At 41.0% G+C, this 26,024-nt stretch overlaps 1 pseudogene; it reads left to right on the top strand.

The window, feature by feature from the left end:
- Positions 1–419: 419 nt before the first annotated feature.
- Positions 420–25,689, top strand: LOC136947649 (zinc finger protein 208-like; annotated as a pseudogene).
- Positions 25,690–26,024: the final 335 nt, after the last annotated feature.

Raw genomic sequence — 26,024 nt, 5'->3', positions numbered from 1 at the left:
AATTTTTGGTTCTCGCTGTGATATATTGTTTTATTACTGTTGCTTGCTTTTTCCCACAGGTACACTTGCACTTATAGCTGTTCATGTTGTTTGGTTGTGACTTGTTTAACTACATGCTCTTATGGTTCTTCCCTTTGGCACTTACTTTGGTTGTTCACAATGTGTGCTTCATGTTTTGGCTACTCGCGATGTTTTTTGGCTATCTTGTTGTTATAATCAGTGACCTATGCACTTTGTAAAGCTCTCTCTTGGAAGTCGCTTTGGATAAAAGCGTCTGCTAAATGAATAAATGTAAATAAATGTAAATGTAAAGAGCAGTGACCACAGCAGAAATAAGCTTCTAGAGACTAGATCCAAGACAGGATCCAGAGAGACTAGACAGAGAACAAAGAGAGACCAGAGTTATGGAGACACATCACTGTGACACCTGTGGGAAGAGCCTTTCCTCATCCAGTAGCCTCAAGACCCACATGATGATCCACACTGGAGAGAAGCCCTACAGCTGTGACCTCTGTGGTAAAACCTTTAGCCAGGCTGGCAACTTAAGAGGTCACCGCAGGATCCACACTGGAGAGAAGCCCTACAGCTGTGACCTCTGTGGTAAAAGCTTTAGCCAGGCTTGCCATTTCACTGTTCACCGCAGGATCCACACTGGAGAGAAGCCCTACAACTGCGACTTCTGTGGTAAAACCTTTAGCCGTGCTGGAAATCTCAACATTCACTGCAGGATCCACACTGGGGAAAAGCCCTACAGCTGTGACCTCTGTGATAAAACCTTTAGCATGGCTGGTACTCTCAACAATCACCGCAGGATCTACAATGAAGAGAAGCCCTACAGCTGTGACCTCTGTGGTAAAACCTTTAGCCGGGCTGGTACTCTCAACATTCACTGCATGATCCACACTGGAGAGAAGCCCTACAACTGTGAATGCTGTGATAAAGCCTTCTCTACCTCAAGTGCTTTGAAGAAACACAGCAGAACCCACACTGGAGAGAAGCCCTTCAGCTGTGACTTCTGTGGTAAAACCTTTAGCTTGGCTGGTAATCTTAACATTCACCGCAGGATCCACACAGGAGAGTAGCCCCACAACTGTGAATACTGTGATGAAGTCTTCTCTACCTCAGGTGCGTTGAAGAAACACAGCAGGATCCACACAGGAGTGAAACCCTACAGCTGCCCACACTGTGACTGTCCATGTAAAACAAATGGCAATCTGAAGAGTCACCTGCGTATCCACAATAGAAAAAACCCAAAGCAGTGATGTCTGGGGCCAAGCTGTCCCAGCAGTCACCACTTGAGAGAACTTCTGTATGACCCACAGCTGGAAGAACTACTGGCCTACACCTACTGGGACAGCACATGAAGTAACGCACCATGAAAATGTACAGTATTAGCATTTCCTGTTATATTAGACTTGGTGGTTCTGATGTAGAGGGTTACTCTGTCTCTCACCAAGTGATCATTTGCTAGGGTTTTTCAGACCATGCAGAATATATTTCAGGCAATACTGAGCAATTATGTTGAATCTGTCTATATTTAGCCTGACTATATTGAAGACCTGTTGTCCTCTAGTTGTTGATTTGGATAAAAGTGTCTGCTAAATGAATATTCATTGCTTTATGTCGATACTTCATTATCACTTGGTTTCAGTCTTTTAGCTTTGTTGGTAAATGTAAAGCCTTTTGTAAAACTGATTTGAAAAGTGATATACAAATAAAGTTGTCTGGAATACCTTCTCTGTCTTGGTTGATTTGTTTTGTGACAGTTCACCTACATTGGGTGAAGTGTGTTTCCAAACTACTTGTGAACATAGTACAGAAGTTACTGACAAACTGTATTTCACTGCATGTTTGACGTTTGCAGCAGTATGTTATTCTCAGCATTGGATGTCCATTGTGCTCAGGAGTATGCGTAATATTCAGGATTATAATAATAATTCAAATTGTATGTCAACAAACTTGTTTCTTAAGTTTAATACTGTGCTTTATCGCTTTTACATTTACATTACAATTGTGGATATGATCCTAGCTTATAGTGTAGTAACTAATCCTAAATGATTATTTTGAAGAAAATCACATTACTATAAGGAGGAGTTGTATGCCCGAGATTAAGTTTTTAGCAGTGTTACATGTTTCTGCAGACAAAATAAACCTGAGAAACATACACCTCTCACCAAATCTCTAACTCCACTAACTCTCACCATTACATATGCAAAGTGGGCATTATGATAGACAAAAGATTTCCTTTATATGTAAAATCTGAGTTCTCATTAACATTGAGCTGTTTTCTCCAGATCCCCCACTGGCCAACCATACTTGATTGTGGGTGGAGACTAGACAGAGAAGACGTCATATAGCTCCAGAGAGACTCAACCAGAGAGACTACAGAGAGACTCAACCAGAGACAACAGCTCCCAAAGAGAGGGTCAACAAGAAAGAGAAGTACCCACAGAGAAACAAGGTTCTAGAGACGAGATACAAGACAGGATCTAGAGAGACCAGACAGAGAACAAAGAGAGACCAGAGTTATGGAGACACATCCCTGTGACACCTGTGGGAAGAGCATTTCCTCATCCAGTAGCCTCAAGAGGCACATGATGATCCACACTGGAGAGAAGCCCTACAGCTGTGACCTCTGTGGTAAAGCCTTTAGCCAGGCTAGTACTCTCAACGTTCACTGCAGGATCCACACTGGAGAGAAGCCCTACAGTTGTGACCTATGTGGTAAAACCTTTAGCCAGGCTAGTACTCTCAACATTCACTGCAGGATCCACACTGGAGAGAAGCCCTACAGCTGTGACCTCTGTGATAAAACCTTTAGCCATGCTGGCAGCTTAAGAGGTCACCACAGGATCCACACTAGAGAGACACTCTACAGCTGTGACCTCTGTAGTAAAACCTTTAGCCATGCTGGCAGCTTAAGACGTCACCGCAGGATCCACACTGGAGAGAAGCCCTACAGCTGTGAACTCTGTGGTAAAACATTTAGCCATGAAGTAAGCTTAAGAGGTCACCGCAGGATCCACACTGGAGAGAAGCCCTACAGCTGTGATCTCTGTGGTAGAACCTTTAGCCGTGCTGGAAATCTCAACATTCACTGCAGGATCCACACTGGGGAAAAGCCCTACAGCTGTGAACTCTGTGGCAAAACCTTTAGCCGGGTTGATACTCTAAACAATCACTGCAGGATCCACACGGGAGAGAAGCCCTACAGCTGTGACCTCTGTGATAAAACCTTTAGCATGGCTGGTACTCTCAACAATCACCGCAGGATCTACAATGAAGAGAACCCCTACAGCTGTGACCTCTGTGGTAAAACCTTTAGCCGGGCTGGTACTCTCAACATTCACTGCATGATCCACACTGGAGAGAAGCCCTACAACTGTGAATGCTGTGATAAAGCCTTCTCTACCTCAAGTGCTTTGAAGAAACACAGCAGAACCCACACTGGAGAGAAGCCCTTCAGCTGTGACTTCTGTGGTAAAACCTTTAGCTTGGCTGGTAATCTTAACATTCACCGCAGGATCCACACAGGAGAGTAGCCCCACAACTGTGAATACTGTGATGAAGTCTTCTCTACCTCAGGTGCGTTGAAGAAACACAGCAGGATCCACACAGGAGTGAAGCCCTACAGCTGCCCACACTGTGACTGTCCATGTAAAACAAATGGCAATCTGAAGAGTCACCTGCGTATCCACAATAGAAAAAACCCAAAGCAGTGATGTCTGGGGCCAAGCTGTCCCAGCAGTCACCATTTGAGAGAACTTCTGTATGACCCACAGCTGGAAGAACTACTGGCCTACACCTACTGGGATAGCACATGAAGTAACGCACCATGAAAATGTACAGTATTAGCATTTCCTGTTATATTAGACTTGGTGGTTCTGATGTAGAGGGTTACTCTGTCTCTCACCAAGTGATCATTTGCTAGGGTTTTTCAGACCATGCAGAATATATTTCAGGCAATACTGAGCAATTATGTTGAATCTGTCTATATTTAGCCTGACTATATTGAAGACCTGTTGTCCTCTAGATGTTGATTTGGATAAAAGTGTCTGCTAAATGAATATTCATTGCTTCATGTCGATACTTCATTATCACTTGGTTTCAGTCTTTTAGCTTTGTTGGTAAATGTAAAGCCTTTGTAAAACTGATTTGAAAAGTGATATACAAATAAAGTTGTCTGAAAAAACCTTTTCCATCTTGGTTGATTTGTTTTGTGACAGTTCACCTACATTGGGTGAAATGTGTTTCCAAACTACTTGTGAACATAGTACAGAAGTTACTGACAAACTGTATTTCTCTGCCTTTTTGACATGTGTACAGAAGTATGTTATTCTCAGCATTGGATGTCCATTGTGCTCAGGAGTATGCGTAATATTCATGGTTTATACTAATAATTCAAATCGTATCTCAACAAACTTGTTTCTTAAGTTTAATACTGTGCTTTATCACTTTGTACATTTATGTTACAATGGTGGATATGATCCTAACATTGGAAGGCCAAAAAAGGTTGTTTTCATTAACAATAACACACCATTTAGGCTTACTTAGATGGGCTTGTAGATATGAAGGAATTCAACTATACACTTCAAGTATCACAGAAATCGATTTTCTCGATTGGATACCAAAATAGTCAGAAACTATTTCAATAATTACTTGTCCTAAACAAACATCCTGAATAATGTTGCTGATGACCAGTCCAATGCACACTGATCTTCATCCATTGTAGAGTACAGACACACATTCTCTGTATTTACATTTGCAAGTCAAGGGCCATGAGACTGAATGGTTGTAAAACAAAGGGGTTAATTGTCATATTTACCAGATGATAGCCTGATAACAGGGCAGTTTACACATGTATCTCCTACCTCACTGGGATGTTCTCTTACAAACTGTATTTTACCCTCCAAGTTAGTTTAGATTTGATCTCATTAGACTATTGCATAATCCCACTGTGTGTCTATGATATAACTTAGATAAAGTTCCACTTTGTTTGGGTTAAATGAACGTCTTCAGATGTTCAATTTGCATCCGGGAGAGAAATTACTCACAAAGAAGTGGAAACTATGAAAGTTTTCATATTTGAGTCAAGTTCCTCTAAGAATACAAAATGTCACCTTAATCAACTGTCTATGGCTGGCTGCCATATTAGACACACACATAAGAAAAGCAACTGCTGTGGCGTCAATATAAGTTGAGTGCACAAAAACCACTGGTAAATTATTTTCTAGGTTGTAATTCTAAGTTTTTAAATAGAAAATGAGACACATGCAATAGAGAATATTATTACTGAATTATTTAAAATTTTGCAATTCCAATCCCAAATCTAACAAATGCAAAGAGTATTATTAATGTGCATGAAATGCTTGTGTAGTAACTAATTCTATATTATTATTTTGAAGAAAATCTAATTATTAGAAGGAGGTGTTGTATGCCAGAGATAAGGTTTTTATCACAGTGTTACATGTTTCTCCAGACAAAATAAACCTGAGAAACATACACCTCTCATTAAATGATCTCCATTACATATGCAGAGTGGACATTATGACAGACAAAAGATTTCCTTTATATGTAAAATCTGAGTTCTCATTAACATGGAGCTGTTTGTTTCCTCCAGATCCCCCATTGGCCAACCATACTTGATTGTGGGCGGAGACTTGACTAAGAAGACATCATATAGCTCCAGAGAGACTCAACCAGAGAGACTACAGAGAGAGACTGAACCAGAGACAGCAGTTCCCAGAGAGAGGATCAACCAGAAAGAGCAGTAACCACAGCAGAAATAAGCTTCTAGAGACTAGATCCAAGACAGGATCCAGAGAGACTAGACAGAGAACAAAGAGAGACCAGAGTTATGGAGACACATCGCTGTGACACCTGTGGGAAGAGCCTTTCCTCATCCAGTAGCCTCAAGACCCACATGATGATCCACACTGGAGAGAAGCCCTACAGCTGTGACCTCTGTGGTAAAACCTTTAGCCAGGCTGGCAACTTAAGAGGTCACCGCAGGATCCACACTGATGAGAAACCCTACAGCTGTGACCTCTGTGGTAAAAGCTTTAGCCGTGCTGGAAATCTCAACATTCACTGCAGGATCCACACTGGGGAAAAGCCTCACACCTGTGAATGCTGTGATAAAGCCTTCTCTAACAAGAGTGATTTGAAGAAACACAGCAGGATCCACACAAGAGGACTTCATTATCACTTGGTTTTAGTCTGTTAGCTTTGTTGGTAAGTGTAAAGCCTTTTGTCAAACAGATTTGAAAAGTGATTTACAAATAAAGTTGTCCGAAATACCTTCTCTGTCTTGGTTGATTTGTTTTGTGACAGTTCACCTAAATAGTATGTTTCCAAACTACTTGTGAACATAGGACAGACGTTACTGACTAACTGTATTTCACTGCATTTTTGACATGTAGACATGTTTACAGAAGTATGTTATTCTCAGCATTGTCCATTGTGCTCATATTCAGGATTGTAATAATAATTCAAAACCAATCTCAACAAACTTGTTTCTTAAGTTTAATACTGTGCTTTATCGCTTGGTACGTTTTTACGTTACAATAGTGGATAGGATCCTGACACTGGAAGACCAAAACAGGTTGTTTTTATTCCAAATAACACACCATTTAGGATTACGGGCTTATGGGCTGGTTTATGGGTTGGCTTATGGCCTTGAAGATGTGAAGGAGTTCACCTTTACACTTCAAGTATCATAGAAAAAGATTTGCTCAATTGGATACCAAAATAGTCAGAAGCTATTTCCATAATTACTTGTCCTAAACAAACATCCTGAATAATGTTGCTGATGACCAGTGCAATGCACACTGATCTTAATCCATTGTAGAGTACGGACACACATTCTCTGTATTTACATTCGCAAGTCGAGGGTCATGAGACTGAATGGTTGTAAAACAAAGGGGTTAATTGTCCTATTTACCAGATGATAGCCTGATAACAGGGCAGTTTACACATTTATCTCCTACCTCACTGGGATGTTCTCATACAAACTGTATTTTATCCTCCAAGTTAGTTTAGATTTGATCTCATTAGACTATTGCATAGCCTGCTGTGTGTCTATAATATAAAGTTAGATAAAGTTCCACTTTGTTTGGGTTAAATGAACGTCTTCAGAGGTTCAATTTGAATCCAGGAGAGAAGTTACTAACAAAGAAGTGGAAACCATGAAAGTTTTCACATTTGAGTCAAGTTCCTCTAAGAATACAAAATGTCACCTTAATCAACTGTCTATGGCTGGCTGCCATATTAGACACACACATAAGAAAAGCGCATGCTGTGGCGTCAATATAAGTTGAGTGCACAAAAACCACTGGTAAATTATTTTCTAGGTTGTAATTCTAAGTTTTTAAATAGAAAATGAGACACATGCAATAGAGAATATTATTACTGAATTATTTACAATTTTGCAATTCCAATCCCAAATCTAACAAATGCAAAGAGTATTATTAATTTGCATGAAATGCTTGTGTAGTAACTAATTCTATATTATTATTTTGAAGAAAATCTAATTATTAGAAGGAGGTGTTGTATGCCAGAGATAAGGTTTTTATCACAGTGTTACATGTTTGTCCAGACAAAATAAACCTGAGAAACATACACCTCTCATTAAATGATCTCCATTACATATGCAGAGTGGACATTATGACAGACAAAAGATTTCCTTTATATGTAAAATCTGAGTTCTCATTAACATGGAGCTGTTTGTTTCCTCCAGATCCCCCATTGGCCAACCATACTTGATTGTGGGCGGAGACTTGACTAAGAAGACATCATATAGCTCCAGAGAGACTCAACCAGAGAGACTACAGAGAGAGACTGAACCAGAGACAGCAGTTCCCAGAGAGAGGATCAACCAGAAAGAGCAGTGACCACAGCAGAAATAAGCTTCTAGAGACTAGATCCAAGACAGGATCCAGAGAGACTAGACAGAGAACAAAGAGAGACCAGAGTTATGGAGACACATCACTGTGACACCTGTGGGAAGAGCCTTTCCTCATCCAGTAGCCTCAAGACCCACATGATGATCCACACTGGAGAGAAGCCCTACAGCTGTGACCTCTGTGGTAAAACCTTTAGCCAGGCTGGCAACTTAAGAGGTCACCGCAGGATCCACACTGATGAGAAACCCTACAGCTGTGACCTCTGTGGTAAAAGCTTTAGCCAGGCTTGCCATTTCACTGTTCACCGCAGGATCCACACTGGAGAGAAGCCCTACAACTGCGACTTCTGTGGTAAAACCTTTAGCCGTGCTGGAAATCTCAACATTCACTGCAGGATCCACACTGGGGAAAAGCCTCACACCTGTGAATGCTGTGATAAAGCCTTCTCTAACAAGGGTGATTTGAAGAAACACAGCAGGATCCACACAGGAGAGAGGCCCTACAGATGTAACTTCTGTGGGAAAACCTTTAACCGGGCTGATACTCTCAACATTCACTGCAGGATCCACACTGGGGAAAAGCCCCACTTCTGTGAATGCTGTGATAAAGCCTTCTCTAACAAGAGTGATTTGAAGAAACACAGCAGGATCCACACAAGAGGACTTCATTATCACTTGGTTTTAGTCTGTTAGCTTTGTTGGTAAGTGTAAAGCCTTTTGTCAAACAGATTTGAAAAGTGATTTACAAATAAAGTTGTCCGAAATACCTTCTCTGTCTTGGTTGATTTGTTTTGTGACAGTTCACCTAAATAGTATGTTTCCAAACTACTTGTGAACATAGGACAGACGTTACTGACTAACTGTATTTCACTGCATTTTTGACATGTAGACATGTTTACAGAAGTATGTTATTCTCAGCATTGTCCATTGTGCTCATATTCAGGATTGTAATAATAATTCAAAACCAATCTCAACAAACTTGTTTCTTAAGTTTAATACTGTGCTTTATCGCTTGGTACGTTTTTACGTTACAATAGTGGATAGGATCCTGACACTGGAAGACCAAAACAGGTTGTTTTTATTCCAAATAACACACCATTTAGGATTACGGGCTTATGGGCTGGTTTATGGGTTGGCTTATGGCCTTGAAGATGTGAAGGAGTTCACCTTTACACTTCAAGTATCATAGAAAAAGATTTGCTCAATTGGATACCAAAATAGTCAGAAGCTATTTCCATAATTACTTGTCCTAAACAAACATCCTGAATAATGTTGCTGATGACCAGTGCAATGCACACTGATCTTAATCCATTGTAGAGTACGGACACACATTCTCTGTATTTACATTCGCAAGTCGAGGGTCATGAGACTGAATGGTTGTAAAACAAAGGGGTTAATTGTCCTATTTACCAGATGATAGCCTGATAACAGGGCAGTTTACACATTTATCTCCTACCTCACTGGGATGTTCTCATACAAACTGTATTTTATCCTCCAAGTTAGTTTAGATTTGATCTCATTAGACTATTGCATAGCCTGCTGTGTGTCTATAATATAAAGTTAGATAAAGTTCCACTTTGTTTGGGTTAAATGAACGTCTTCAGAGGTTCAATTTGAATCCAGGAGAGAAGTTACTAACAAAGAAGTGGAAACCATGAAAGTTTTCACATTTGAGTCAAGTTCCTCTAAGAATACAAAATGTCACCTTAATCAACTGTCTATGGCTGGCTGCCATATTAGACACACACATAAGAAAAGCGCATGCTGTGGCGTCAATATAAGTTGAGTGCACAAAAACCACTGGTAAATTATTTTCTAGGTTGTAATTCTAAGTTTTTAAATAGAAAATGAGACACATGCAATAGAGAATATTATTACTGAATTATTTACAATTTTGCAATTCCAATCCCAAATCTAACAAATGCAAAGAGTATTATTAATTTGCATGAAATGCTTGTGTAGTAACTAATTCTATATTATTATTTTGAAGAAAATCTAATTATTAGAAGGAGGTGTTGTATGCCAGAGATAAGGTTTTTATCACAGTGTTACATGTTTGTCCAGACAAAATAAACCTGAGAAACATACACCTCTCATTAAATGATCTCCATTACATATGCAGAGTGGACATTATGACAGACAAAAGATTTCCTTTATATGTAAAATCTGAGTTCTCATTAACATGGAGCTGTTTGTTTCCTCCAGATCCCCCATTGGCCAACCATACTTGATTGTGGGCGGAGACTTGACTAAGAAGACATCATATAGCTCCAGAGAGACTCAACCAGAGAGACTACAGAGAGAGACTGAACCAGAGACAGCAGTTCCCAGAGAGAGGATCAACCAGAAAGAGCAGTGACCACAGCAGAAATAAGCTTCTAGAGACTAGATCCAAGACAGGATCCAGAGAGACTAGACAGAGAACAAAGAGAGACCAGAGTTATGGAGACACATCACTGTGACACCTGTGGGAAGAGCCTTTCCTCATCCAGTAGCCTCAAGACCCACATGATGATCCACACTGGAGAGAAGCCCTACAGCTGTGACCTCTGTGGTAAAACCTTTAGCCAGGCTGGCAACTTAAGAGGTCACCGCAGGATCCACACTGATGAGAAACCCTACAGCTGTGACCTCTGTGGTAAAAGCTTTAGCCAGGCTTGCCATTTCACTGTTCACCGCAGGATCCACACTGGAGAGAAGCCCTACAACTGCGACTTCTGTGGTAAAACCTTTAGCCGTGCTGGAAATCTCAACAATCACTGCAGGATCCACACGGGAGAGAAGCCCTACAGCTGTGACCTCTGTGATAAAACCTTTAGCATGGCTGGTACTCTCAACAATCACCGCAGGATCCACAATGAAGAGAAGCCCTACAGCTGTGACCTCTGTGGTAAAACCTTTAGCCGGGCTGGTACTCTCAACATTCACTGCATGATCCACACTGGAGAGAAGCCCTACAACTGTGAATGCTGTGATAAAGCCTTCTCTACCTCAAGTGCTTTGAAGAAACACAGCAGAACCCACACTGGATAGAAGACCTTCAGCTGTGACTTCTGTGGTAAAACCTTTAGCTTGGCTGGTAATCTTAACATTCACCGCAGGATCCACACAGGAGAGTAGCCCCACAACTGTGAATACTGTGATGAAGTCTTCTCTACCTCAGGTGGGTTGAAGAAACACAGCAGGATCCACATAGGAGAAAAGCCCTACAGCTGTGACCACATTTAGTCATTTAGCAGGAGAGAATCCCTACAACTGCCGACACTGTGACTACTCAGGTAAAACAAATGGCAATCTGAAGAGTCATCTGCGTATCCACAATAGAAAACCCCAAAGCAGTGATGTCTAGGGCCAAGCTGTCCCAGCAGTCACCACCTGAGAGAACTTCTGTATGACCCACAGCTGGAAGAACTACTGACCTACCGGAACAGCACATGCAGTAACACCAGATCTACAGTCAAATATGACTTGGTGGTTCTGATGTAGAGGGTTACTGTGTCTCTCACCAAGTGATCATTTGCTAGGGTTTTTCAGACCATACTGAATATATTTCAAACAATACTAACTGATTATGTTGAATATGTCTATATTTACTCAGACTTTATTGAAGTCCTGTTGTTCTATGAACTTTCTGCTGTTCTTTCTACATACAAAGTACATGAAAAGTGATAAACCAATAAAGTTGTCTGGTACTCTCAACATTCACTGCAGGATCCACACTGGGGAAAAGCCCCACTTCTGTGAATGCTGTGATAAAGCCTTCTCTAACAAGAGTGATTTGAAGAAACACAGCAGGATCCACACAAGAGGACTTCATTATCACTTGGTTTTAGTCTGTTAGCTTTGTTGGTAAGTGTAAAGCCTTTTGTCAAACAGATTTGAAAAGTGATTTACAAATAAAGTTGTCCGAAATACCTTCTCTGTCTTGGTTGATTTGTTTTGTGACAGTTCACCTAAATAGTATGTTTCCAAACTACTTGTGAACATAGGACAGACGTTACTGACTAACTGTATTTCACTGCATTTTTGACATGTAGACATGTTTACAGAAGTATGTTATTCTCAGCATTGTCCATTGTGCTCATATTCAGGATTGTAATAATAATTCAAAACCAATCTCAACAAACTTGTTTCTTAAGTTTAATACTGTGCTTTATCGCTTGGTACGTTTTTACGTTACAATAGTGGATAGGATCCTGACACTGGAAGACCAAAACAGGTTGTTTTTATTCCAAATAACACACCATTTAGGATTACGGGCTTATGGGCTGGTTTATGGGTTGGCTTATGGCCTTGAAGATGTGAAGGAGTTCACCTTTACACTTCAAGTATCATAGAAAAAGATTTGCTCAATTGGATACCAAAATAGTCAGAAGCTATTTCCATAATTACTTGTCCTAAACAAACATCCTGAATAATGTTGCTGATGACCAGTGCAATGCACACTGATCTTAATCCATTGTAGAGTACGGACACACATTCTCTGTATTTACATTCGCAAGTCGAGGGTCATGAGACTGAATGGTTGTAAAACAAAGGGGTTAATTGTCCTATTTACCAGATGATAGCCTGATAACAGGGCAGTTTACACATTTATCTCCTACCTCACTGGGATGTTCTCATACAAACTGTATTTTATCCTCCAAGTTAGTTTAGATTTGATCTCATTAGACTATTGCATAGCCTGCTGTGTGTCTATAATATAAAGTTAGATAAAGTTCCACTTTGTTTGGGTTAAATGAACGTCTTCAGAGGTTCAATTTGAATCCAGGAGAGAAGTTACTAACAAAGAAGTGGAAACCATGAAAGTTTTCACATTTGAGTCAAGTTCCTCTAAGAATACAAAATGTCACCTTAATCAACTGTCTATGGCTGGCTGCCATATTAGACACACACATAAGAAAAGCGCATGCTGTGGCGTCAATATAAGTTGAGTGCACAAAAACCACTGGTAAATTATTTTCTAGGTTGTAATTCTAAGTTTTTAAATAGAAAATGAGACACATGCAATAGAGAATATTATTACTGAATTATTTACAATTTTGCAATTCCAATCCCAAATCTAACAAATGCAAAGAGTATTATTAATTTGCATGAAATGCTTGTGTAGTAACTAATTCTATATTATTATTTTGAAGAAAATCTAATTATTAGAAGGAGGTGTTGTATGCCAGAGATAAGGTTTTTATCACAGTGTTACATGTTTGTCCAGACAAAATAAACCTGAGAAACATACACCTCTCATTAAATGATCTCCATTACATATGCAGAGTGGACATTATGACAGACAAAAGATTTCCTTTATATGTAAAATCTGAGTTCTCATTAACATGGAGCTGTTTGTTTCCTCCAGATCCCCCATTGGCCAACCATACTTGATTGTGGGCGGAGACTTGACTAAGAAGACATCATATAGCTCCAGAGAGACTCAACCAGAGAGACTACAGAGAGAGACTGAACCAGAGACAGCAGTTCCCAGAGAGAGGATCAACCAGAAAGAGCAGTGACCACAGCAGAAATAAGCTTCTAGAGACTAGATCCAAGACAGGATCCAGAGAGACTAGACAGAGAACAAAGAGAGACCAGAGTTATGGAGACACATCACTGTGACACCTGTGGGAAGAGCCTTTCCTCATCCAGTAGCCTCAAGACCCACATGATGATCCACACTGGAGAGAAGCCCTACAGCTGTGACCTCTGTGGTAAAACCTTTAGCCAGGCTGGCAACTTAAGAGGTCACCGCAGGATCCACACTGATGAGAAACCCTACAGCTGTGACCTCTGTGGTAAAAGCTTTAGCCAGGCTTGCCATTTCACTGTTCACCGCAGGATCCACACTGGAGAGAAGCCCTACAACTGCGACTTCTGTGGTAAAACCTTTAGCCGTGCTGGAAATCTCAACAATCACTGCAGGATCCACACGGGAGAGAAGCCCTACAGCTGTGACCTCTGTGATAAAACCTTTAGCATGGCTGGTACTCTCAACAATCACCGCAGGATCCACAATGAAGAGAAGCCCTACAGCTGTGACCTCTGTGGTAAAACCTTTAGCCGGGCTGGTACTCTCAACATTCACTGCATGATCCACACTGGAGAGAAGCCCTACAACTGTGAATGCTGTGATAAAGCCTTCTCTACCTCAAGTGCTTTGAAGAAACACAGCAGAACCCACACTGGATAGAAGACCTTCAGCTGTGACTTCTGTGGTAAAACCTTTAGCTTGGCTGGTAATCTTAACATTCACCGCAGGATCCACACAGGAGAGTAGCCCCACAACTGTGAATACTGTGATGAAGTCTTCTCTACCTCAGGTGGGTTGAAGAAACACAGCAGGATCCACATAGGAGAAAAGCCCTACAGCTGTGACCACATTTAGTCATTTAGCAGGAGAGAATCCCTACAACTGCCGACACTGTGACTACTCAGGTAAAACAAATGGCAATCTGAAGAGTCATCTGCGTATCCACAATAGAAAACCCCAAAGCAGTGATGTCTAGGGCCAAGCTGTCCCAGCAGTCACCACCTGAGAGAACTTCTGTATGACCCACAGCTGGAAGAACTACTGACCTACCGGAACAGCACATGCAGTAACACCAGATCTACAGTCAAATATGACTTGGTGGTTCTGATGTAGAGGGTTACTGTGTCTCTCACCAAGTGATCATTTGCTAGGGTTTTTCAGACCATACTGAATATATTTCAAACAATACTAACTGATTATGTTGAATATGTCTATATTTACTCAGACTTTATTGAAGTCCTGTTGTTCTATGAACTTTCTGCTGTTCTTTCTACATACAAAGTACATGAAAAGTGATAAACCAATAAAGTTGTCTGGTACTCTCAACATTCACTGCAGGATCCACACTGGGGAAAAGCCCCACTTCTGTGAATGCTGTGATAAAGCCTTCTCTAACAAGAGTGATTTGAAGAAACACAGCAGGATCCACACAAGAGGACTTCATTATCACTTGGTTTTAGTCTGTTAGCTTTGTTGGTAAGTGTAAAGCCTTTTGTCAAACAGATTTGAAAAGTGATTTACAAATAAAGTTGTCCGAAATACCTTCTCTGTCTTGGTTGATTTGTTTTGTGACAGTTCACCTAAATAGTATGTTTCCAAACTACTTGTGAACATAGGACAGACGTTACTGACTAACTGTATTTCACTGCATTTTTGACATGTAGACATGTTTACAGAAGTATGTTATTCTCAGCATTGTCCATTGTGCTCATATTCAGGATTGTAATAATAATTCAAAACCAATCTCAACAAACTTGTTTCTTAAGTTTAATACTGTGCTTTATCGCTTGGTACGTTTTTACGTTACAATAGTGGATAGGATCCTGACACTGGAAGACCAAAACAGGTTGTTTTTATTCCAAATAACACACCATTTAGGATTACGGGCTTATGGGCTGGTTTATGGGTTGGCTTATGGCCTTGAAGATGTGAAGGAGTTCACCTTTACACTTCAAGTATCATAGAAAAAGATTTGCTCAATTGGATACCAAAATAGTCAGAAGCTATTTCCATAATTACTTGTCCTAAACAAACATCCTGAATAATGTTGCTGATGACCAGTGCAATGCACACTGATCTTAATCCATTGTAGAGTACGGACACACATTCTCTGTATTTACATTCGCAAGTCGAGGGTCATGAGACTGAATGGTTGTAAAACAAAGGGGTTAATTGTCCTATTTACCAGATGATAGCCTGATAACAGGGCAGTTTACACATTTATCTCCTACCTCACTGGGATGTTCTCATACAAACTGTATTTTATCCTCCAAGTTAGTTTAGATTTGATCTCATTAGACTATTGCATAGCCTGCTGTGTGTCTATAATATAAAGTTAGATAAAGTTCCACTTTGTTTGGGTTAAATGAACGTCTTCAGAGGTTCAATTTGAATCCAGGAGAGAAGTTACTAACAAAGAAGTGGAAACCATGAAAGTTTTCACATTTGAGTCAAGTTCCTCTAAGAATACAAAATGTCACCTTAATCAACTGTCTATGGCTGGCTGCCATATTAGACACACACATAAGAAAAGCGCATGCTGTGGCGTCAATATAAGTTGAGTGCACAAAAACCACTGGTAAATTATTTTCTAGGTTGTAATTCTAAGTTTTTAAATAGAAAATGAGACACATGCAATAGAGAATATTATTACTGAATTATTTACAATTTTGCAATTCCAATCCCAAATCTAACAAATGCAAAGAGTATTATTAATTTGCATGAAATGCTTGTGTAGTAACTAATTCTATATTATTATTTTGAAGAAAATCTAATTATTAGAAGGAGGTGTTGTATGCCAGAGATAAGGTTTTTATCACAGTGTTACATGTTTGTCCAGACAAAATAAACCTGAGAAACATACACCTCTCATTAAATGATCTCCATTACATATGCAGAGTGGACATTATGACAGACAAAAGATTTCCTTTATATGTAAAATCTGAGTTCTCATTAACATGGAGCTGTTTGTTTCCTCCAGATCCCCCATTGGCCAACCATACTTGATTGTGGGCGGAGACTTGACTAAGAAGACATCATATAGCTCCAGAGAGACTCAACCAGAGAGACTACAGAGAGAGACTGAACCAGAGACAGCAGTTCCCAGAGAGAGGATCAACCAGAAAGAGCAGTGACCACAGCAGAAATAAGCTTCTAGAGACTAGATCCAAGACAGGATCCAGAGAGACTAGACAGAGAACAAAGAGAGACCAGAGTTATGGAGACACATCACTGTGACACCTGTGGGAAGAGCCTTTCCTCATCCAGTAGCCTCAAGACCCACATGATGATCCACACTGGAGAGAAGCCCTACAGCTGTGACCTCTGTGGTAAAACCTTTAGCCAGGCTGGCAACTTAAGAGGTCACCGCAGGATCCACACTGATGAGAAACCCTACAGCTGTGACCTCTGTGGTAAAAGCTTTAGCCAGGCTTGCCATTTCACTGTTCACCGCAGGATCCACACTGGAGAGAAGCCCTACAACTGCGACTTCTGTGGTAAAACCTTTAGCCGTGCTGGAAATCTCAACATTCACTGCAGGATCCACACTGGGGAAAAGCCCTACAGCTGTGAACTCTGTGGCAAAACCTTTAGCCGGGTTGATACTCTAAACAATCACTGCAGGATCCACACGGGAGAGAAGCCCTACAGCTGTGACCTCTGTGATAAAACCTTTAGCATGGCTGGTACTCTCAACAATCACCGCAGGATCCACAATGAAGAGAAGCCCTACAGCTGTGACCTCTGTGGTAAAACCTTTAGCCGGGCTGGTACTCTCAACATTCACTGCATGATCCACACTGGAGAGAAGCCCTACAACTGTGAATGCTGTGATAAAGCCTTCTCTACCTCAAGTGCTTTGAAGAAACACAGCAGAACCCACACTGGAGAGAAGCCCTTCAGCTGTGACTTCTGTGGTAAAACCTTTAGCTTGGCTGGTAATCTTAAAATTCACCGCAGGATCCACACAGGAGAGTAGCCCCACAACTGTGAATACTGTGATGAAGTCTTCTCTACCTCAGGTGCGTTGAAGAAACACAGCAGGATCCACACAGGAGTGAAGCCCTACAGCTGCCCACACTGTGACTGTCCATGTAAAACAAATGGCAATCTGAAGAGTCACCTGCGTATCCACAATAGAAAAAACCCAAAGCAGTGATGTCTGGGGCCAAGCTGTCCCAGCAGTCACCACTTGAGAGAACTTCTGTATGACCCACAGCTGGAAGAACTACTGGCCTACACCTACTGGGACAGCACATGAAGTAACGCACCATGAAAATGTACAGTATTAGCATTTCCTGTTATATTAGACTTGGTGGTTCTGATGTAGAGGGTTACTCTGTCTCTCACCAAGTGATCATTTGTTAGGGTTTTTCAGACCATGCAGAATATATTTCAGGCAACACTGAGCGATTATGTTGAATCTGTCTATATTTACCCTGACTATATTGAAGACCTGTTGTCCTCTAGTTGTTGATTTGGATAAAAGTGTCTGCTAAATGAATATTCATTGCTTCATGTCGATACTTCATTATCACTTGGTTTCAGTCTTTTAGCTTTGTTGGTAAATGTAAAGCCTTTTGTAAAACTGATTTGAAAAGTGATATACAAATAAAGTTGTCTGAAATACCTTTTCCATCTTGGTTGATTTGTTGTGTGACAGTTCACCTACATTGGGTGAAATGTGTTTCCAAACTACTTGTGAACATAGTACAGAAGTTACTGACAAACTGTATTTCTCTGCCTTTTTGACATGTGTACAGAAGTATGTTATTCTCAGCATTGGATCTCCATTGTGCTCAGGAGTATGCGTAATATTCATGGTTTTTACTAATAATTCAAATCGTATCTCAACAAACTTGTTTCTTAAGTTTAATACTGTGCTTTATCACTTTGTACATTTATGTTACAATGGTGGATATGATCCTAACATTGGAAGGCCAAAACATGTTTGTTTTTATTAACAATAAAACACCATTTAGGCTTACTTAGATGGGCTTGTAGATGTGAAGGAATTCACCTATACACTTCAAGTATCATAGAAATCTATTTGCTTGATTGGATATCAAAATAGTCAGAAGCTATTTCAATAATTACTTGTCCTATACAAACATCCTGAATAATGTTGCTGATGACCAGTCCAATGCACACTGATCTTCATCCATTGTAGAGTACGGACACACATTCTCTGAATTTACATTTGCAAGTCAAGGGTCATGAGACTGAATGGTTCTACAACAAAGGGGTTAATTGTGCTATTTACTAGATGATAGCCTGATAACAGGGCAGTTTACACATTTCCTTCCTACCTCACTGGAGTCTTCTCATACAAACTGTATTTTAGCCTCTAAGTTAGTTTAGATTTGATCTCATTAGACTACTGCATAACCTGCTGTGTGTCTATAATATAAACCTAGATCAACTTCTTATTACATTTAAAACACATACTTATAATTCTAAATTGTTCTAAATTTGAAGTAAAATATGAAATCCATTTTTTAAACTTACAGTATGGGTAAGCAAAATGCGCTAATTGTGTCGAGTTGCCCACTTTTACTAACTCACTAGGAACTGTGCAGGAGCTGCCAAGTCCAATTACAGTCCTGGTTTTTCACTTGCTCAATTGAAGTCGACTTTACCATGCCATCTAGTAGCAACTCTGGGACTAACTACACATTTCTTAATTCACCAGGTACGAATCCGAACAGCCAGTGTTTGACTGAAAGATGAAAACACGGTGCCTCAGAACTTCGGTTGTCCGGAAGCCAAACTAGAAACAACAACTGAGTTCTCATTAACATGGAGCTGTTTCCTCCAGATCCCCCATTGGCCAACCATACTTGATTGTGGGCGGAGACTTGACTAAGAAGACATCATATAGCTCCAGAGAGACTCAACCAGAGAGACTACAGATAGAGACTGAACCAGAGACAGCAGTTCCCAGAGAGAGGATCAACCAGAAAGAGCAGTGACCACAGCAGAAATAAGCTTCTAGAGACTAGATCCAAGACAGGATCCAGAGAGACTAGACAGAGAACAAAAAGAGACCAGAGTTATGGAGACACATCACTGTGACACCTGTGGGAAGAGCCTTTCCTCATCCAGTAGCCTCAAGACCCACATGATGATCCACACTGGAGAGAAGCACTACAGCTGTGACCTCTGTGGTAAAACCTTTAGCCAGGCTGGCAACTTAAGAGGTCACCGCAGGATCCACACTGATGAGAAACCCTACAGCTGTGACCTCTGTGGTAAAAGCTTTAGCCAGGCTTGCCATTTCACTGTTCACCGCAGGATCCACACTGGAGAGAAGCCCTACAACTGCGACTTCTGTGGTAAAACCTTTAGCCGTGCTGGAAATCTCAACATTCACTGCAGGATCCACACTGGGGAAAAGCCCTACAGCTGTGAACTCTGTGGCAAAACCTTTAGCCGGGTTGATACTCTAAACAATCACTGCAGGATTCACACGGGAGAGAAGCCCTACAACTGTGAATGCTGTGATAAAGCCTTCTCTACCTCAAGTGCTTTGAAGAAACACAGCAGAACCCACACTGGAGAGAAGCCCTTCAGCTGTGACTTCTGTGGTAAAACCTTTAGCTTGGCTGGTAATCTTAAAATTCACCGCAGGATCCACACAGGAGAGTAGCCCCACAACTGTGAATACTGTGATGAAGTCTTCTCTACCTCAGGTGCGTTGAAGAAACACAGCAGGATCCACACAGGAGTGAAGCCCTACAGCTGCCCACACTGTGACTGTCCATGTAAAACAAATGGCAATCTGAAGAGTCACCTGCGTATCCACAATAGAAAAAACCCAAAGCAGTGATGTCTGGGGCCAAGCTGTCCCAGCAGTCACCACTTGAGAGAACTTCTGTATGACCCACAGCTGGAAGAACTACTGGCCTACACCTACTGGGACAGCACATGAAGTAACGCACCATGAAAATGTACAGTATTAGCATTTCCTGTTATATTAGACTTGGTGGTTCTGATGTAGAGGGTTACTCTGTCTCTCACCAAGTGATCATTTGTTAGGGTTTTTCAGACCATGCAGAATATATTTCAGGCAACACTGAGCGATTATGTTGAATCTGTCTATATTTACCCTGACTATATTGAAGACCTGTTGTCCTCTAGTTGTTGATTTGGATAAAAGTGTCTGCTAAATGAATATTCATTGCTTCATGTCGATACTTCATTATCACTTGGTTTCAGTCTTTTAGCTTTGTTGGTAAATGTAAAGCCTTTTGTAAAACTGATTTGAAAAGTGATATACAAATAAAGTTGTCTGAAATACCTTTTCCATCTTGGTTGATTTGTTGTGTGACAGTTCACCTACATTGGGTGAAATGTGTTTCCAAACTACTTGTGAACATAGTACAGAAGTTACTGACAAACTGTATTTCTCTGCCTTTTTGACATGTGTACAGAAGTATGTTATTCTCAGCATTGGATCTCCATTGTGCTCAGGAGTATGCGTAATATTCATGGTTTTTACTAATAATTCAAATCGTATCTCAACAAACTTGTTTCTTAAGTTTAATACTGTGCTTTATCACTTTGTACATTTATGTTACAATGGTGGATATGATCCTAACATTGGAAGGCCAAAACATGTTTGTTTTTATTAACAATAAAACACCATTTAGGCTTACTTAGATGGGCTTGTAGATGTGAAGGAATTCACCTATACACTTCAAGTATCATAGAAATCTATTTGCTTGATTGGATATCAAAATAGTCAGAAGCTATTTCAATAATTACTTGTCCTATACAAACATCCTGAATAATGTTGCTGATGACCAGTCCAATGCACACTGATCTTCATCCATTGTAGAGTACGGACACACATTCTCTGAATTTACATTTGCAAGTCAAGGGTCATGAGACTGAATGGTTCTACAACAAAGGGGTTAATTGTGCTATTTACTAGATGATAGCCTGATAACAGGGCAGTTTACACATTTCCTTCCTACCTCACTGGAGTCTTCTCATACAAACTGTATTTTAGCCTCTAAGTTAGTTTAGATTTGATCTCATTAGACTACTGCATAACCTGCTGTGTGTCTATAATATAAACCTAGATCAACTTCTTATTACATTTAAAACACATACTTATAATTCTAAATTGTTCTAAATTTGAAGTAAAATATGAAATCCATTTTTTAAACTTACAGTATGGGTAAGCAAAATGCGCTAATTGTGTCGAGTTGCCCACTTTTACTAACTCACTAGGAACTGTGCAGGAGCTGCCAAGTCCAATTACAGTCCTGGTTTTTCACTTGCTCAATTGAAGTCGACTTTACCATGCCATCTAGTAGCAACTCTGGGACTAACTACACATTTCTTAATTCACCAGGTACGAATCCGAACAGCCAGTGTTTGACTGAAAGATGAAAACACGGTGCCTCAGAACTTCGGTTGTCCGGAAGCCAAACTAGAAACAACAACTGAGTTCTCATTAACATGGAGCTGTTTCCTCCAGATCCCCCATTGGCCAACCATACTTGATTGTGGGCGGAGACTTGACTAAGAAGACATCATATAGCTCCAGAGAGACTCAACCAGAGAGACTACAGAGAGAGACTGAACCAGAGACAGCAGTTCCCAGAGAGAGGATCAACCAGAAAGAGCAGTGACCACAGCAGAAATAAGCTTCTAGAGACTAGATCCAAGACAGGATCCAGAGAGACTAGACAGAGAACAAAAAGAGACCAGAGTTATGGAGACACATCACTGTGACACCTGTGGGAAGAGCCTTTCCTCATCCAGTAGCCTCAAGACCCACATGATGATCCACACTGGAGAGAAGCACTACAGCTGTGACCTCTGTGGTAAAACCTTTAGCCAGGCTGGCAACTTAAGAGGTCACCGCAGGATCCACACTGATGAGAAACCCTACAGCTGTGACCTCTGTGGTAAAAGCTTTAGCCAGGCTTGCCATTTCACTGTTCACCGCAGGATCCACACTGGAGAGAAGCCCTACAACTGCGACTTCTGTGGTAAAACCTTTAGCCGTGCTGGAAATCTCAACATTCACTGCAGGATCCACACTGGGGAAAAGCCCTACAGCTGTGAACTCTGTGGCAAAACCTTTAGCCGGGTTGATACTCTAAACAATCACTGCAGGATTCACACGGGAGAGAAGCCCTACAACTGTGAATGCTGTGATAAAGCCTTCTCTACCTCAAGTGCTTTGAAGAAACACAGCAGAACCCACACTGGAGAGAAGCCCTTCAGCTGTGACTTCTGTGGTAAAACCTTTAGCTTGGCTGGTAATCTTAAAATTCACCGCAGGATCCACACAGGAGAGTAGCCCCACAACTGTGAATACTGTGATGAAGTCTTCTCTACCTCAGGTGCGTTGAAGAAACACAGCAGGATCCACACAGGAGTGAAGCCCTACAGCTGCCCACACTGTGACTGTCCATGTAAAACAAATGGCAATCTGAAGAGTCACCTGCGTATCCACAATAGAAAAAACCCAAAGCAGTGATGTCTGGGGCCAAGCTGTCCCAGCAGTCACCACTTGAGAGAACTTCTGTATGACCCACAGCTGGAAGAACTACTGGCCTACACCTACTGGGACAGCACATGAAGTAACGCACCATGAAAATGTACAGTATTAGCATTTCCTGTTATATTAGACTTGGTGGTTCTGATGTAGAGGGTTACTCTGTCTCTCACCAAGTGATCATTTGTTAGGGTTTTTCAGACCATGCAGAATATATTTCAGGCAACACTGAGCGATTATGTTGAATCTGTCTATATTTACCCTGACTATATTGAAGACCTGTTGTCCTCTAGTTGTTGATTTGGATAAAAGTGTCTGCTAAATGAATATTCATTGCTTCATGTCGATACTTCATTATCACTTGGTTTCAGTCTTTTAGCTTTGTTGGTAAATGTAAAGCCTTTTGTAAAACTGATTTGAAAAGTGATATACAAATAAAGTTGTCTGAAATACCTTTTCCATCTTGGTTGATTTGTTGTGTGACAGTTCACCTACATTGGGTGAAATGTGTTTCCAAACTACTTGTGAACATAGTACAGAAGTTACTGACAAACTGTATTTCTCTGCCTTTTTGACATGTGTACAGAAGTATGTTATTCTCAGCATTGGATCTCCATTGTGCTCAGGAGTATGCGTAATATTCATGGTTTTTACTAATAATTCAAATCGTATCTCAACAAACTTGTTTCTTAAGTTTAATACTGTGCTTTATCACTTTGTACATTTATGTTACAATGGTGGATATGATCCTAACATTGGAAGGCCAAAACATGTTTGTTTTTATTAACAATAAAACACCATTTAGGCTTACTTAGATGGGCTTGTAGATGTGAAGGAATTCACCTATACACTTCAAGTATCATAGAAATCTATTTGCTTGATTGGATATCAAAATAGTCAGAAGCTATTTCAATAATTACTTGTCCTATACAAACATCCTGAATAATGTTGCTGATGACCAGTCCAATGCACACTGATCTTCATCCATTGTAGAGTACGGACACACATTCTCTGAATTTACATTTGCAAGTCAAGGGTCATGAGACTGAATGGTTCTACAACAAAGGGGTTAATTGTGCTATTTACTAGATGATAGCCTGATAACAGGGCAGTTTACACATTTCCTTCCTACCTCACTGGAGTCTTCTCATACAAACTGTATTTTAGCCTCTAAGTTAGTTTAGATTTGATCTCATTAGACTACTGCATAACCTGCTGTGTGTCTATAATATAAACCTAGATCAACTTCTTATTACATTTAAAACACATACTTATAATTCTAAATTGTTCTAAATTTGAAGTAAAATATGAAATCCATTTTTTAAACTTACAGTATGGGTAAGCAAAATGCGCTAATTGTGTCGAGTTGCCCACTTTTACTAACTCACTAGGAACTGTGCAGGAGCTGCCAAGTCCAATTACAGTCCTGGTTTTTCACTTGCTCAATTGAAGTCGACTTTACCATGCCATCTAGTAGCAACTCTGGGACTAACTACACATTTCTTAATTCACCAGGTACGAATCCGAACAGCCAGTGTTTGACTGAAAGATGAAAACACGGTGCCTCAGAACTTCGGTTGTCCGGAAGCCAAACTAGAAACAACAACTGAGTTCTCATTAACATGGAGCTGTTTCCTCCAGATCCCCCATTGGCCAACCATACTTGATTGTGGGCGGAGACTTGACTAAGAAGACATCATATAGCTCCAGAGAGACTCAACCAGAGAGACTACAGATAGAGACTGAACCAGAGACAGCAGTTCCCAGAGAGAGGATCAACCAGAAAGAGCAGTGACCACAGCAGAAATAAGCTTCTAGAGACTAGATCCAAGACAGGATCCAGAGAGACTAGACAGAGAACAAAAAGAGACCAGAGTTATGGAGACACATCACTGTGACACCTGTGGGAAGAGCCTTTCCTCATCCAGTAGCCTCAAGACCCACATGATGATCCACACTGGAGAGAAGCACTACAGCTGTGACCTCTGTGGTAAAACCTTTAGCCAGGCTGGCAACTTAAGAGGTCACCGCAGGATCCACACTGATGAGAAACCCTACAGCTGTGACCTCTGTGGTAAAAGCTTTAGCCAGGCTTGCCATTTCACTGTTCACCGCAGGATCCACACTGGAGAGAAGCCCTACAACTGCGACTTCTGTGGTAAAACCTTTAGCCGTGCTGGAAATCTCAACATTCACTGCAGGATCCACACTGGGGAAAAGCCCTACAGCTGTGAACTCTGTGGCAAAACCTTTAGCCGGGTTGATACTCTAAACAATCACTGCAGGATTCACACGGGAGAGAAGCCCTACAGCTGTGACCTCTGTGATAAAACCTTTAGCATGGCTGGTACTCTCAACAATCACCGCAGGATCCACAATGAAGAGAAGCCCTACAGCTGTGACCTCTGTGGTAAAACCTTTAGCCGGGCTGGTACTCTCAACATTCACTGCATGATCCACACTGGAGAGAAGCCCTACAACTGTGAATGCTGTGATAAAGCCTTCTCTACCTCAAGTGCTTTGAAGAAACACAGCAGAACCCACACTGGATAGAAGACCTTCAGCTGTGACTTCTGTGGTAAAACCTTTAGCTTGGCTGGTAATCTTAACATTCACCGCAGGATCCACACAGGAGAGTAGCCCCACAACTGTGAATACTGTGATGAAGTCTTCTCTACCTCAGGTGGGTTGAAGAAACACAGCAGGATCCACATAGGAGAAAAGCCCTACAGCTGTGACCACATTTAGTCATTTAGCAGGAGAGAATCCCTACAACTGCCGACACTGTGACTACTCAGGTAAAACAAATGGCAATCTGAAGAGTCATCTGCGTATCCACAATAGAAAACCCCAAAGCAGTGATGTCTAGGGCCAAGCTGTCCCAGCAGTCACCACCTGAGAGAACTTCTGTATGACCCACAGCTGGAAGAACTACTGACCTACCGGAACAGCACATGCAGTAACACCAGATCTACAGTCAAATATGACTTGGTGGTTCTGATGTAGAGGGTTACTGTGTCTCTCACCAAGTGATCATTTGCTAGGGTTTTTCAGACCATACTGAATATATTTCAAACAATACT

This window comes from Osmerus mordax, chromosome 8 (genome assembly GCF_038355195.1).
Source record: "Osmerus mordax isolate fOsmMor3 chromosome 8, fOsmMor3.pri, whole genome shotgun sequence".
NCBI classification, from domain to species: domain Eukaryota; kingdom Metazoa; phylum Chordata; class Actinopteri; order Osmeriformes; family Osmeridae; genus Osmerus; species Osmerus mordax.
The sequence above is the reverse complement of the archived record's forward strand: the minus strand, read 5'-3'. Positions and strand labels throughout refer to the sequence as shown.